This window comes from Nerophis ophidion, linkage group LG20 (genome assembly GCF_033978795.1).
Source record: "Nerophis ophidion isolate RoL-2023_Sa linkage group LG20, RoL_Noph_v1.0, whole genome shotgun sequence".
Classification (NCBI taxonomy): Eukaryota; Metazoa; Chordata; class Actinopteri; order Syngnathiformes; family Syngnathidae; genus Nerophis; species Nerophis ophidion.
In genome coordinates this window covers 41,991,960-42,006,935 of record NC_084630.1, presented here as the reverse complement: position 1 = coordinate 42,006,935, position 14,976 = coordinate 41,991,960, and positions in this window count along the sequence as shown.

Sequence of the window (14,976 nt, the reverse complement as noted above, 5' to 3'; positions counted from 1 at the left end):
TGATGAAAATGACAGACCTCCGTCATCCTTTTAAGTGGGAGAACTTGCACAATCGCTGGCTGACTAAATACTTTTTTGCCCCACTGCAAATCAACCATTCATAAATACACATCAGTAGGCTAAATGAACCTTTTCAACAGACGAGTTTTTACTGTGAACTGAGTTTCATTTTATCATGAGTTCTGCTGGTGGTGTGTCTCCGCATTTTTTCCACGCAAAAATGTGCCTCGGCTCCAAAAAGGTTGAAAAACAGCGAATTAGAGCACGGCGGCGGCGGCGAGCGCTGCAAGGGGCGGGCGTTTAAGCACTCGATAACAAAGTCATCTGATGCGAGGCGATTACGCCGGGGGAGCGGCGAGGTAAATAAGAGTGTTTGCTGTGTATTTACACGTCTTAAGAAGCAAAGACTGGGCATTAGAAGCGCTAATTGAAAGGCCGTCCCTATTCACACGCCTGCATTGAATCCCAAGAAGATGGAAAGGCACCCCCCCCGCCCACCGAAACATGTTTATTTATACAGATAGACACTCGGATACTGGGGGATAAAAAAATAAATACAAAAAATCCTGAGGTCTATTCACAGTCCGGTCAGGCTGGCGCTCAATGAGACCTTCAGATGTGTTCAGGCTCCGCCAGGACCAGTGGGGAATATCAAGTGCTCATGAAACACTCTTTGATTGACAGCGTTTTCTTCCATCGCTTGGCTTGGCGCTCCAAACCGGGAGGAGACGCGAACCAAAGAAGGTTTTTTGAAAAGCTATAGAAGTCACTTGTCTCTTTGTCGGCGTCCACTAAAGTCCACCCTTCCCCTGAAGCCACTCCATCCCAGGCCCCGGGAGGAGGAGCGGCGTGCACAGCTTGGCCGGGTTGCTGTGCGGCGGTCAATGCCAGCGAGGAACCGCGCTTAGAAGCCGTCCTGCAGGAAGTCTCTGTGGCGTTGAGCCTTCCAAACCAAAAAAGTAACACAGCCCCGCGGGGACTTGGTGGACGCCAGCACATAGACACGTCCCGGCTCCTGTTTATTATGGGATGCACGTGCTCTGGATGTGCACAGGCATCTTTGCCTATTTATGGTTCAGATGATAAGCAGTGGAACATAAATAGCTAAGGACAGAATAGACAGCAGGAAAGTGATTCTTACCACAACTCATGATCACATTCTTGGGGTGAAGATTCAATTCAGAATAAATTTTGGAGTTTCAACACGATTTTTGACTCAAACCGATTCTTGCAATTTTTATTATTTGGCGTGAGATGTTAATACAGTGGAACCTCGATTTACAAATCCCCTCTGACGTGAGAAATTAGGCCGCCATCTTGAAGTGGTGATGAGGAGCCAGCGAGCAGCCTAAACTGACAGTTGACAGGTAGAAAACAAAGTTGACAGGTAGAAAACCAAGATACTAAACTGACAGTTGACGGGTAAAAAACAAAGATGCTAAACTGACATTTGACAGGTAGAAAACAAAGATGCTAAACTGACAGTTGACAGGTAAAAAACAAAGATGCTAAACTGACAGTGGACAGGTAAAAAACAAAGTTGACAGGTAGAAAACCAAGATACTAAACTGACAGTTGACGGGTAAAAAACAAAGATGCTAAACTGACATTTGACAGGTAAAAAACAAAGATGCTAAACTGACATTTGACAGGTAGAAAACAAAGATGCTAAACTGACAGTTGACAGGTAAAAAACAAAGATGCTAAACTGACAGTGGATAGGTAAAAAACAAAGATGCTAAACTGACAGTTGACAGGTAGAAAACAAAGATGCCAAACTGACACTTGACAGGTAAAAAACAAAAGTGCTAAACTGACAGTTGACAGGTAGAAAACAAAGATGCCAAACTGACAGTTGACAGGTAGAAAATAAAGATGCTAAACTGTGACAGTTGACAGGTAGAAAACAAAGATGCTAAACTGACAGTGGACAGGTAGAAAACAAAGATGCTAAACTGACAGTTGACAGGTGGAAAACAAAGATGCTAAACTGACAGTTGACAGGTAAAAAAACAAAGATGCCAAACTGACACTTTACAGGTAGAAAACAAAGATGCTAAACTGACAGTTGACAGGTAGAAAACAAAGATGCTAAACTGACAGTGGACAGGTAGAAAACAAAGATGCTAAACTGACAGTTGACAGGTAGAAAACAAAGATGCCAAACTGACACTTGACAGGTAAAAAACAAAAGTGCTAAACTGACAGTTGACAGGTAGAAAACAAAGATGCCAAACTGACAGTTGACAGGTAGAAAATAAAGATGCTAAACTGACAGTTGACAGGTAGAAAACAAAGATGCTAAACTGACAGTGGACAGGTAGAAAACAAAGATGCTAAACTGACAGTGGACAGGTGGAAATAAAGATGCCAAACTGACACTTGACAGGTAGAAAACAAAGATGCCAAACTGACACTTAACAGGTAAAAAAACATAAGTGCTAAACTGACAGTTGACAGGTAAAAAAACAAAAGTGCTAAACTGACAGTTGACAGGTAGAAAACAAAGATGCTAAACTGACAGTTGACAGGTAGAAAACAAAGATGCTAAACTGACAGTTGACAGGTAAAAAACAAAGATGCTAAACCGACAGTGGACAGGTAGAAAACAAAGATGCTAAACTGACAGTGGACAGGTAAAAAACAAAGATCCTAAACTGGCAGTGGATAGGCAGAAAAAAAAGATGCTAAACTGTTGACATGTAGAAAACAAAGATGCTAAAGTGACAGTGGACAGGTAAAAAAACAAAGATGCCAAACTGACAGGTAAAAAACAAAGATGCCAAACTGACAGTTGACAGGTAGAAAACAAAAGTGCTAAACTGACAGTTGACAGGTAGAAAACAAAGATGCTAAACTGACAGTTGACAGGTAGAAAACAAAGATGCTAAACTGACAGTGGACAGGTAGAAAAAAAGATGCTAAACTGACAGTGGACAGGTAAAAAACAAAGATCCTAAACTGGCAGTGGACAGGCAGAAAACAAAGATGCTAGACTGTTGACAGGTAGAAAACAAAGACGCTAAACTGACAGTTGACAGGTAGAAAACAAAGATGCTAAACTGACAGTTGACAGGTAGAAAACAAAGATGCTAAACTGACAGTTGACAGGTAGAAAACAAAGATGCTAAACTGACAGTTGACAGGTAGAAAACAAAGATGCTAAACTGACAGTGGACAAGCAGAAAACAAAGATGCTAAACTGTTGACAGGTAAAAAACAAAGATGCTAAACTGACAATTGACAGGTAGAAAACAAAGATGCTAAACCGACAGTGGACAGGTAGAAAACAAAGATGCTAAACTGACAGTTGACAGGTAGAAAACAAAGATGCTAAACTGACGGTTGACAGGTAAAAAACAAAGATGCTAAACTGACAGTTGACAGGTAAAAAACAAAGATGCTAAACCAACAGTGAACAGGTAGAACACAAAAATGCTAAACTGACAGTGGACAGGTAAAAAACAAAGATGCTAAACCGGCAGTGGACAGGCAGAAAACAAAGATGCTAAACTGTTGACAGGTAGTAAACAAAGACACTAAACTGACAGTTGACAGGTAGAAAACAAAGATGCCAAACTGACACTTGACAAGTAAAAAACAAAAGTGCTAAAGGGACAGTTGACAGGTAGGAAACAAAGATGCTAAACTGACAGTTGACAGGTAGAAAACAAAGATGCTAAACTGACAGTTGACAGGTAGAAAACAAAGATGCTAAACTGACAGTTGACAGGTAGAAAACAGACGCTAAACTGACAGTTGACAGGTAAAAAACAAAGATGCTAAACTGACAGTTGACAGGTAGAAACAAAGATTCGAAACTGACAGGTGACAGGTAGAAAACAAAGATGCTAAACTGACAGTTGACAGGTAAAAAAAAAGATGCTAAACTAACTGACAGGTAGAAAACAGACGATAAACTGACAGTTGACAGGTAAAAAACAAAGATGCTAAACTGACAGTTGACAGGTAGAAAACAAGGATGCTAAACTAACAGTTGACCGGTAGAAAACAAAAGTGCTAAAGTGACAGTTGACAGGTTTTTCTGCTCAAATGAGCGGACTGTCGAAAATACACCTAAAACAAAATACACCAGCCGCCCCTGATTATGTATGCATTCTCATTTCAGGCAAACTATAAGACAATACTTTATTAACAATATAATTTTAACCAGGAATAAGTCTTCAAGTAACAATATTCAAATACAAACATTGTTGGGTAAGACATAATTTGGTTTTATTCTTAATCCAGTGAAACAGATTGGTGGTTTTAGCTGATATAAAGACGTTCAGGTGTTTATATTTGTTTATGTTTAAGTATTTGCTATTATGTTGGATCCACTATGGACTGGACTCTCACACTCTTATGTTAGATCCATTATGGACTGGACTCACTATTATGTTAGATCCACTATGGACTGGACTCTCACTATTATGTTACATCCACTATGGACTGGACTCTCACTATTATGTTAGATCCACTCTGGACTGGACTCTCACTATTATGTTAGATCCACTATGGACTGGACCCTCACACTATTATGTTAGATCCACTATGGACTGGACTCTCACACTATTATGTTAGATCCACTATGGACTGGACTCTCACTATTTTGTTAGATCCACTATGGACTGGACTTTCACTATTATGTTGGATCCACTATGGACTGGACTTTCACTATTATGTTAGATCCACTATGGACTGGACTCACACTATTATGTTAGATCCACTATGGACTGGACTCTCACACTATTATGTTAGATCCACTATGGACTGGACTCTCACACTATTATGTTAGATCCACTATGGACTGGACTCTCACACTATTATGTTAGATCCACTATGGACTGGACTTTCACTATTATGTTAGATCCACTCTGGACTGGACTCTCACTATTATGTTAGATCCACTATGGACTGGACCCTCACACTATTATGTTAGATCCACTATGGACTGGACTCTCACTATTATGTTAGATCCACTATGGACTGGACCCTCACACTATTATGTTAGATCCACTATGGACTGGACCCTCACACTATTATGTTAGATCCACTATGGACTGGACTCTCACACTATTATGTTAGATCCACTATGGACTGGACTCTCACACTATTATGTTAGGTCCACTATGGACTGGACTCTCACACTATTATGTTAAATCCACTATGGACTGGACTCTCACACTATTATGTTAGATCCACTATGGACTGGACTCTCACACTATTATGTTAGATCCACTATGGACTGGACTTTCACTATTATGTTGGATCCACTATGGACTGGACTTTCACTATTATGTTAGATCCACTATGGACTGGACTTGCACTATTATGTTAGATCCACTATGGACTGGACCCTCACACTATTATGTTAGATCCACTATGGACTGGACCCTCACACTATTATGTTAGATCCACTATGGACTGGACTCTCACACTATTATGTTAGATCCACTATGGACTGGACTTTCACTATTATGTTGGATCCACTATGGACTGGACTCACACTATTATGTTGGATCCACTATGGAATAGACTCTCACACTATTATGTTAGATCCACTATGGACTGGACTTTCACTATTATGTTGGATCCACTATGGACTGGACTCTCACACTATTATGTTAGATCCACTATGGACTGGACTCTCACACTATTATGTTAGATCCACTATGGACTGGACTTTCACTATTATGTTATATCCACTATGGACTGGACTCTCACTATTATGTTAGATCCACTATGGACTGGACTCTCACACTATTATGTTGGATCCACTATGGAATAGACTCTCACACTATTATGTTAGATCCACTATGGACTGGACTTTCACTATTATGTTGGATCCACTATGGACTGGACTTTCACTATTATGTTAGATCCACTATGGACTGGACTCTCACTATTATGTTAGATCCACTATGGACTGGACTCTCACACTATTATGTTAGATCCACTATGGACTGGACTCTCGCACTATTATGTTAGATCCACTATGGACTGGACTCTCACACTATTATGTTAGATCCACTATGGACTGGACTTTCACTATTATGTTAGATCCACTATGGACTGGACTCTCACTATTATGTTAGATCCACTATGGACTGGACTCTCACACTATTATGTTAGATCCACTATGGACTGGACTCTCGCACTATTATGTTAGATCCACTATGGACTGGACTCTCACACTATTATGTTAGATCCACTACTTTCGTGATTTCGTCCTGTATAAATAATCATTGATTGATTGGTTCTTCTTCTTTGTACTTTATAAAAACTTGAAGTGGATCATATTAGTACATTGTTTGATTTATTTGCTTAATCCATTCCATCATTTAATTACACATACTGAAGGTCTTAAGTGTGGTACGTGCTTACAAATGTTTGAAATTCAATTTTTCCTCTAAGATTATATTCATCCTTCTTAACAGTTAATTGTAGTGAATTATATTTATGTAGCGCTTTTCTCTAGGGACTCCAAGCAGTTTTACATATTGAAACCCAATATCTAAGTTACATTTTAAGCAGTGTGGGTCGCACTGAGAGCAGGTGGGTAAAGTGTCTTGACCGAGGACACAACGGGAGTGATTAGTATGGCGGAAGCGGGGATCGACCATGGAACCCTCAAGTTGCTGGCACGTCCACTCCACCAACCGAGCTACACTGCCTCTGTTAACTTACTCAGACCAAGAATAAAAGCATCCAAAGAAATGGACATCTGCATCTTTCAATATCTGCTCTGCAGCTGAGAGATTCCATAAATGGTCGCCTTGCCTGACTCTAAGGTCCGTGCGTGTTGGTAAATGTCAACCCGGGTGCCGCCTGGAAATCACATCCGCCCGTAATTATGAAGAATGGCAGCATTCATTACGGGCTCGTCCATTACGCCATGTTAGCTGGTGTGGTCTCATTCTGGATTCAGGATGCTTTATTATTGTCCAGTCTTAACATGTATAAGACTTATAAGAACTGAAATTACATTTTGGGCACAATCCCACTAGGAACAGACATACATTACAGGGAGACAAGAACAGGACCGCCAACGGATCAGCCACTTAAGGCGCTCCTTAAAAAAGGTGGGAAAAAGGTGATATTGGGGAAGGGGGGAAAAGTAAACAATATCAATCAAAAGCTGGACCCTCGGGAGTTGGGGCCCTGGAGGCCGGCCTGCTGCTATACAGCTCTACTCAGCCATCCATCACCCCGAAGGGAATCAAGCGGTGGTGAAGGCTTTGGGTGGGGGTGGGGTCTGTGTTTGTGTATATGCCCATTGTCTTGGGTGTAGTGGTGTTCTGTTCAAAGGCCTGGGGCCGTTCTGCTTGCAAAGCAAGCAAAGTTTGACTTCCAGGTGTCGTTGAGGAGGGAGGGAGGTCAAAAGCGTCCAGCATTGAGTCCTCGGGGGATGTTTTCAGAAGAGCCTGCTAATGTTGTTGCCGCGTCAAGGCCATTGGAGGGAGTCAAATCGTAGATTAAGATTTTTTTTTTTCCGCGAGCAGACATTACAATGGCTTGTCTGTTCTTTTCTTCCATGCTGGCTATTATATCCAATTTTTCCTTTTCAACAAGCTTTTCCATGATGTGATCCATCTTGCGATTCAGTGCAGAAATCGCCCCAGTCTGTGATCCCACAGCCTGACCCAATCCTTCCATAGCGACGGACAGCCTTTGGGCTCCTTGAGTGGCTGCCATCGTCTTACGAATTTGACGATACACCAGACAAATGCCCAGCCCAATCAGCAGGTGCCCCGCGATCACAATTCCGAATAGCTAGATGTCTTCCACGACCTCGATGGAAAGGACTGAGAGGCACATGATTCGACATTTGAATTGGTATGTCAGATTTAGCCCTGTCTTGGTTTAACTCTTATCTTACTGACAGGGTGCAGTGCGTCTCCCATAACAGTATGACCTCGGACTACGTTAAGGTAACGTGTGGAGTTCCCCAGGGTTCTGTCCTTGGCCCTGCACGCTTCAGCATCTACATGCTGCCGCTGGGTGACATCATACGCAAATACGGTGTTAGCTTTCACTGTTATGCTGATGACACCCAACTCTACATGCCCCGAAAGCTGACCAACACGCCGGATTGTAGTCAGCTGGAGGCGTGTCTTAACTAAATTTAAGCAATGGATGTCCGCTAACTTTTTGCAACTCAACGCCAAAAAAACGGAAATGCTGATTATCGGTCCTGCTGGACACCGACCTCTATTTAATTATACAATTCTAACATTTGACAACCAAACAATTAAACAAGGCGACTCGGTAAAGAATCTGGGTATTATTATGAATAATTTTGATCTCAACTGTATGTATAAAATGTGTATATGATTGTGTTTGCATATATATAGATGTTACAAATAAGAATCGCAATTAATTAAAACATCTATTTTTTTGACACTCCTAGTATTTATTTGGGAAAGCCGTGGTGAAGTTGGGAGATAGGCTGTGCCAGCAACCTTAGGGTTCCTGGTTCAATCCCCAACCTCATCATGTCCACCCTGGTTAGCGCCTTGCATCGCAGCTCCCGCCATCAGTGTGTGAATGTGAAAATAGTTTCAAAGCACTTTGAGTTCCTTAAAAAAGGTTGACAAGTGCTATACAAGTATAACCCACTTACTATTTAGCGTCTACGTTATCTCATTCTATCTGCTTTTTTGTCAAACATACCTTGAGCAGTGTTTCCATATGTTCATGGTCCACTGTTTGGACATTATTTCAAGCTATTTTTATTTTATTTGGGACGGCGTGGCGCAGTGAGAGAGTGGCCGCGAGCAACCCTGATCCCTGGTTCAATCTTCACCTAGTACTAACCTCGTCACGTCCGTTGTGTCCTGAGCAAGACACTTCACCCTTGCTCCTGATGGGTGCTGGTTAGCGCATTGCATGGCAGCTCCCTCCCATCTGTGTGTGAATGTGTGTGTGAATGGGTAAATGTGGAAGTAGTGTCAAAGCGCTTTGAGTACCTTGAAGGTAGAAAAGCGCTATACAAGTACAACCCATTTATCATTTATTATCTTTGACCCAACTCTCTCCTTTGAGTCACACATTAAAAGCGTTACTAAAACGGCCTTCTTTCATCTCCGTAATATCGCTAAAATTCGCTCCATTTTGTCCACTAAAGACGCCGAGATCATTATCCATGCGTTTGTTACGTCTCATCTCGATTACTGTAACATATTATTTTGGGGTCTCCCCATGTCTAGCATTAAAAGATTACAGTTGGTACCAAATGCGGCTGCTAGACTTTTGACAAGAACAAGAAAGTTTGATCACATTACACCTGTACTGTATATACCTTTATATACATATATACATACATATATACCTGTACTGGCTCACCTGCACTGGCTTCCTGTGCACTTAAGATGTGACTTTAAGGTTTTACTACTTACGTATAAAATACTACACGGCCTAGCTCCGTCCTATCTTGCCGATTGTATTGTACCATATGTCCCGGCAAGAAATCTGCGTTCAAAGGACTCCGGCTTATTAGTGATTCCCAAAGCCCAAAAAAAGTCTGCAGGCTATAGAGCGTTTTCCGTTCGGGCTCCAGTACTCATACTTCGAGATGCTACCTCAGTAGAAGCATTTAAGTCTCACCTTAAAACTCATTTGTATACTCTAGAATTTAAATAGACTCCCTTTTTAGACCAGTTGATCTGCCGTTTCTTTTCTTTTTCTTCTATGTCCCACTCTCCTTTGTGGAGGGGGTCCGGTCCGATCCGGTGGCCATGTACTGCTTGCCTGTGTATCGGCTGGGGACATCTCTGCGTGCTGATCCGCCTCCGCTTGGGATGGTTTCCTGCTGGCTCCGCTGTGAACGGGACTCTTGCTGCTGTGTTGGATCCGCTTTGGACTGGACTCTCGCGACTGTGTTGGATCCATTATGGATTGAACTTTCACAGTATCATGTTAGACCCGCTCGACATCCATTGCTTTCCTCCTCTCTAAGGTTCTCATAGTCATCATTGTCACCGACGTCCCACTGGGTGTGAGTTTTCCTTGCCCTTATGTGGGCCTACCGAGGATGTTCGTGTTGTGGTTTGTGCAGCCCTTTGAGACACTAGTGATTTAGGGCTATATAAGTAAACGATTGATTGATTGATTGATTGTCCCAGGAATCTCTCACGTACCCCGCAGCAATGGTTTCATCAGGGCAGCCCCGAACCTCTTTTCCTCATTGAAAAGATTTTGTCAATTGAGTCGACAGTCCAGCTAATCAATTCCATGTCTGATGTTTAGATTTGGAGGACAACGCAAAGAAAGAGGCTTCAAAAAAGTGTAGACAGGACGAGACAAAAAGAGCAAGCAGGGAGAAGACAGGAGGAGAAAGAAATGCGACCACCCTCACCAGAGGCAGGACAGAAAGACAGTTCAATATTGTTGGATCCCATGACTAACAAGACCGAGGCCTGGTTAGACAGACAATGTGTTAAAGATGAGAGTATGGATTATTGATGGTAAAAGATGAGCGATATATGTAGGTAGATTCCAGAAACACGGGGGTCATTATTGTGTGTTCAACTTCTGCACTTTTTATTAGCTGCCGAAGTGACTCGCGCTCAACGTTTACTCAAAGGAGAAAGTTCACTATGAATTATTTATACCTGCGAAGAGGGAGAGGCGGCGGCGAGCGTCTCAAAGGTACGCACGCTGCAGGCACTTTGTTTCGACGCCTGCCACCCGCCATTGATTTAAAGCCCCGCGTCAGCAGCGGCAGCCTCATTTTGGGAAAGCCATCCGTCTCACCTGCTCGCTAACGGCATGCTTAGTCCTGTTTGTGTGTGGCGTCCACCTGACAGCATGCCGGGGAGAACCAAGGCCATACCCAGCAGCCTGAGCTCGTCTATGTCTGCACAGTCCTTGAAATACAAACCCCGTTTCCATATGAGTTGGGAAATTGTGTTAGATGTAAATATAAACAGAATACAATGATTTGTAAATCATTTTCAACCCATATTCAGTTGAATATGCTACAAAGACAACATATTTGATGTTCAAACTGATAAACATTTTTTTTTTTTGCAAATAATCATTAACTTGCAAATTTGATACCAGCAACACGTGACAAAGGAGTTGGGAAAGGTGGCAATAAATACTGATAAAGTGGAGGAATGCTCATCAAACACTTATTTGGAACATCCCACAGGTGTGCAGGCTAATTGGGAACAGGTGGGTGCCATGATTGGGTATAAAATCAGCTTCCATGAAACGCTAAGTAATTCACAAACAAGGAAGGGGCGAGGGTCACCAATTTGTAAGGAAATTTTTGAACAGTTTTAGAACATTTCTCAACGAGCTATTGCAAGGAATTTAGGGATTTTACCATCTACGGTCCGTAAAATCATCAAAAGGTTCAGAGAATCTGGAGACATCACTGCACGTAAGCGATGATATTACGGACATTTGATCCCTCAGGCGGTACTGTATCAAAAACAGACATCAGTGTGTAAAGGATATCACCACTGTCACTAAATACAGTTGGTTGCTACATCTGTAAGTGCAAGTTAAAACTCTACTATGCAAAGCAAAACCCATTTATCAACAACACCAAGGAACGTCGCTGGCTTCGCTGGGCCCGAGCTTACCTAAGATGGACTGATTTAAAGTGGAAAGGTGTTCTGTAGTCTGACGAGTCCACATTTCAAATTATATTTGGAAACTGTGGACGTGGTGTCCTCCGGAACAAAGAGGAAAATAACCATCCGGATTGTTATAGGCGCAAAGTTCAAAAGCCAGCATCTGTGATGGTATGGGGGTATATTAGTGCCCAAGGCATGGGTAACTTACACATCTGTGAAGGCACCATTAATGCTGAAAGGTACATTCAGGTTTTGGAGCAACATATGTTGTCATCCAAGCAACGTTATCATGGACGCCCCTGCTTATTTCAGCAAAACAATGCCAAGCCACGTGTTACAACAGCGTGGTTTCGTAGTAAAAGAGTGCGGGTACTTCCCTGGCCCGCCTGCAGTCCAGACCTGTCTCCCATGGAAAATGTGTGGCGCATTATGTTGCGTAAAATACGACAGCGGAGACTCCGGAATGTTGAACGACAGAAGCTCTACATAAAACAAAAATGAGAAAGAATTCCACTTTCAAAGCTTCAACAATTAGTTTCCTTAGTTCCCAAACGTTTATTGAGTGTTGTTAAAAGAAAAGGTGATGTAACGCAGTGGTGAACATGCCCTTTCCCAACTACTTTGGCACATGTTGCAGCCATGAAATTCTAAGTCAATTATTATTTGCAAAAAAATATAAAGTTTATGAGTTTGAACATCAAATATGTTGTCTTTGTAGCATATTCAACTGAATATGAGTTGAAAAGGATTTGCAAATCATTGTATTCGGTTTATATTTACATCTAACACAATTTCCCAACTCTTATGGAAACGGGGTTTGTACTTAAAATAATCAGCAGTGCAGTAACCCACTTAATGCGAAATGTTTTTCATCATAGATGAATGTGTCTTCTGTGTTTAACACAAACCAGGGCACGTTGAAAATGAAGCTGCACTGGCTTGTAATAATAACAGCTTTGATGTTACCATGGCGACCCACTGGCAACCGCCGTCACCTTAATGAAAGCAGTCGATCTCACGAGAGCAGCGTGTGTCCTCCGCCCTGCAGGGGGCAACAGCGAGGTACAAGTAGAAGATGATGACTTAAATATGGAGGAGCAATAAATCCAACTGATTTGATGCTACCTGTTAAAGGGGAAGTGCGCTTTTTGGGGGGAGGGGGGCGCGGTTGGGAGAGTGGCCGTGCCAGCAACTTGAGGGTTCCTGGTTCAATCCCCACCTTCTACCAACCTTGTTGTGTCCTTGAGCAAGACACTTCACCCTTGCTGCTGATGGGTGGTGGTTAGGGCCTTGCATGGCAGCTCCCGCCACCAGTGAGTGAATGTGTGTGTGTGTGAATGGGTGAATGTGGAAACTATGTCATAGCGCCTTGAAGGTAGAAAAGCATTATACAAGTATAAACCATTTTACCATTATTATTATTTTTTTTTAATGTTGCCAATCAACCGGTAGGAGGCCACGGGGAAAACCCAGGACACGTTGGGAAGACTATGTCTCCCGGCTGGCCTGGGAACGCCTCGGGATCCCCCGGGAAGAGCTAGACGAAGTGGCTGGGGAGAGGGAAGTCTGGGTTTCCCTGCTTAGGCTGTTGCCCCCGCGACCCGACCTCTGATAAGCGGAAGAAGATGGATGGATGGATGAATCATTCACAAACCTTGTGTAAGTCATGAACATCCATCCATCCATTTTTCTAACGCTTGTCCCCTTTAGGGTGGCGGGGAGTACTGGAGCCTATCTCAGCTGCATTCGGGCGGAAGTCAGAGTACACCCTGGACAAGTCGCCACCTCATGTAAGACATGAACACATGCATTTTTATTTTTCTAATGCATTTTAACTCGTTAAAAACACAATCAAAAGTTTGCTTGCATTTAAGCTTATTGGAGACGTAACAAACGCATGGATAATGATCTCGGCGTCTTTAGTGGACGAAATGGAGCGAATTTTTGCGATATTACGGAAATGAAAGAAGGCCGTTTTAGTAACGGTTTTAATATATGATTCAAAGGAGAGAGTTGGGTCGAAGATAATATCCAGATTTTTTTACCGAGTCACCTTGTTTTATTATTTGGTTGTCAAATGTTAAAGTTGTATTATTAAATAGAGGTCTGTGTCTAGCAGGACCGATAATCAGTATTTCCGTTTTTTTGGCGTTAAGTTGCAAAAAGTCAGCGGACATCCATTGTTTAATTTCATTAAGACACGCTTCCAGCTGACTACAATCCGGCGTGTTGGTCAGCTTTAGGGGCATGTAGAGTTGGGTGTCATCAGCATAACAGTGAAAGCTAATACCGTATTTGCGTATGACGTCACCCAAATGATGAAATATTAACATTGCAACACATGCCAATACGGCCGGTTTAGTTTACTAAATTGCAATTGTAAATTTCCCGCGGAGTTTCTTGTTGAAAACGTCGTGGAATGATGACGCATGCGCGTGACATCACGGACTGTAGAGGACATAGCGCAGCACAATTTACGGCTAAAAGTCTTTTTTCATGGCGCAATTACACAGTATTCTGGACATCTGTGTTGCTGAATCTTTTGCAATTTCTTCAATTAAAAATGGAGAAGTCAAAGTTGAAAGATGGAGGTGGGAAGCTTTAGCCTTTAGCAACACAAACACACAGTGTTGTTTAAAATTCCCGTCCTGAAGCTTTACTATGGAACTTTCACAGTATCATGTTAGACCCGCTCGACATCCATTGCTTTTGGTCCCCTAGAGGGGGGGGGTTGCCCACATCTGAGGTCCTCTCCAAGGTTTCTCATAGTCAGCATTGTCACTGGCGTCCCACTGGATGTGAATTCTCCCTGCCCACTGGGTGTGAGTTTTCCTTGCCCTTTTGTGGGTTCTTCCGAGGATGTTGTAGTCGTAATGATTTGTGCAGTCCTTTGAGACATTTGTGATTTGGGGCTATATAAATAAACATTGATTGATTGATTGATTGATTGATCAGAGCGGTCAAGTGAACATAGTTCCCGACCACTTGTCAACCGGCAGGTTTCGGTGAGAAAATTGTGGTAAAAAGTCGTCTCTTACCGAAGATCAGCGGAGCTTGCGCCGTCCATACAGCTGCCGTCGACTTCCCTCAGACACTGGCCTCCAGACACCCGTGGACACACCCCTCCGACTATCAGGTACTATTTAACTCACTAAAAGACTAGCAACACAATAGAAAGATAAGAGATTTCCCTGAATTACTCTAGTAAATGTGTCTAAAAACATTTGAATCTGTCCCCATCGCCTTTTTTTTTTTTAACTTTATTTTTTATTCATTCATTTTTTCTAGTCCTTCGTTATCAATATCATCATCCACGAATCTTTCGTCCTCGCTCAATTTAATGGGGAAATTGTCGTTTTCTCGGTCCGAATAGCTCTTGCAGCTA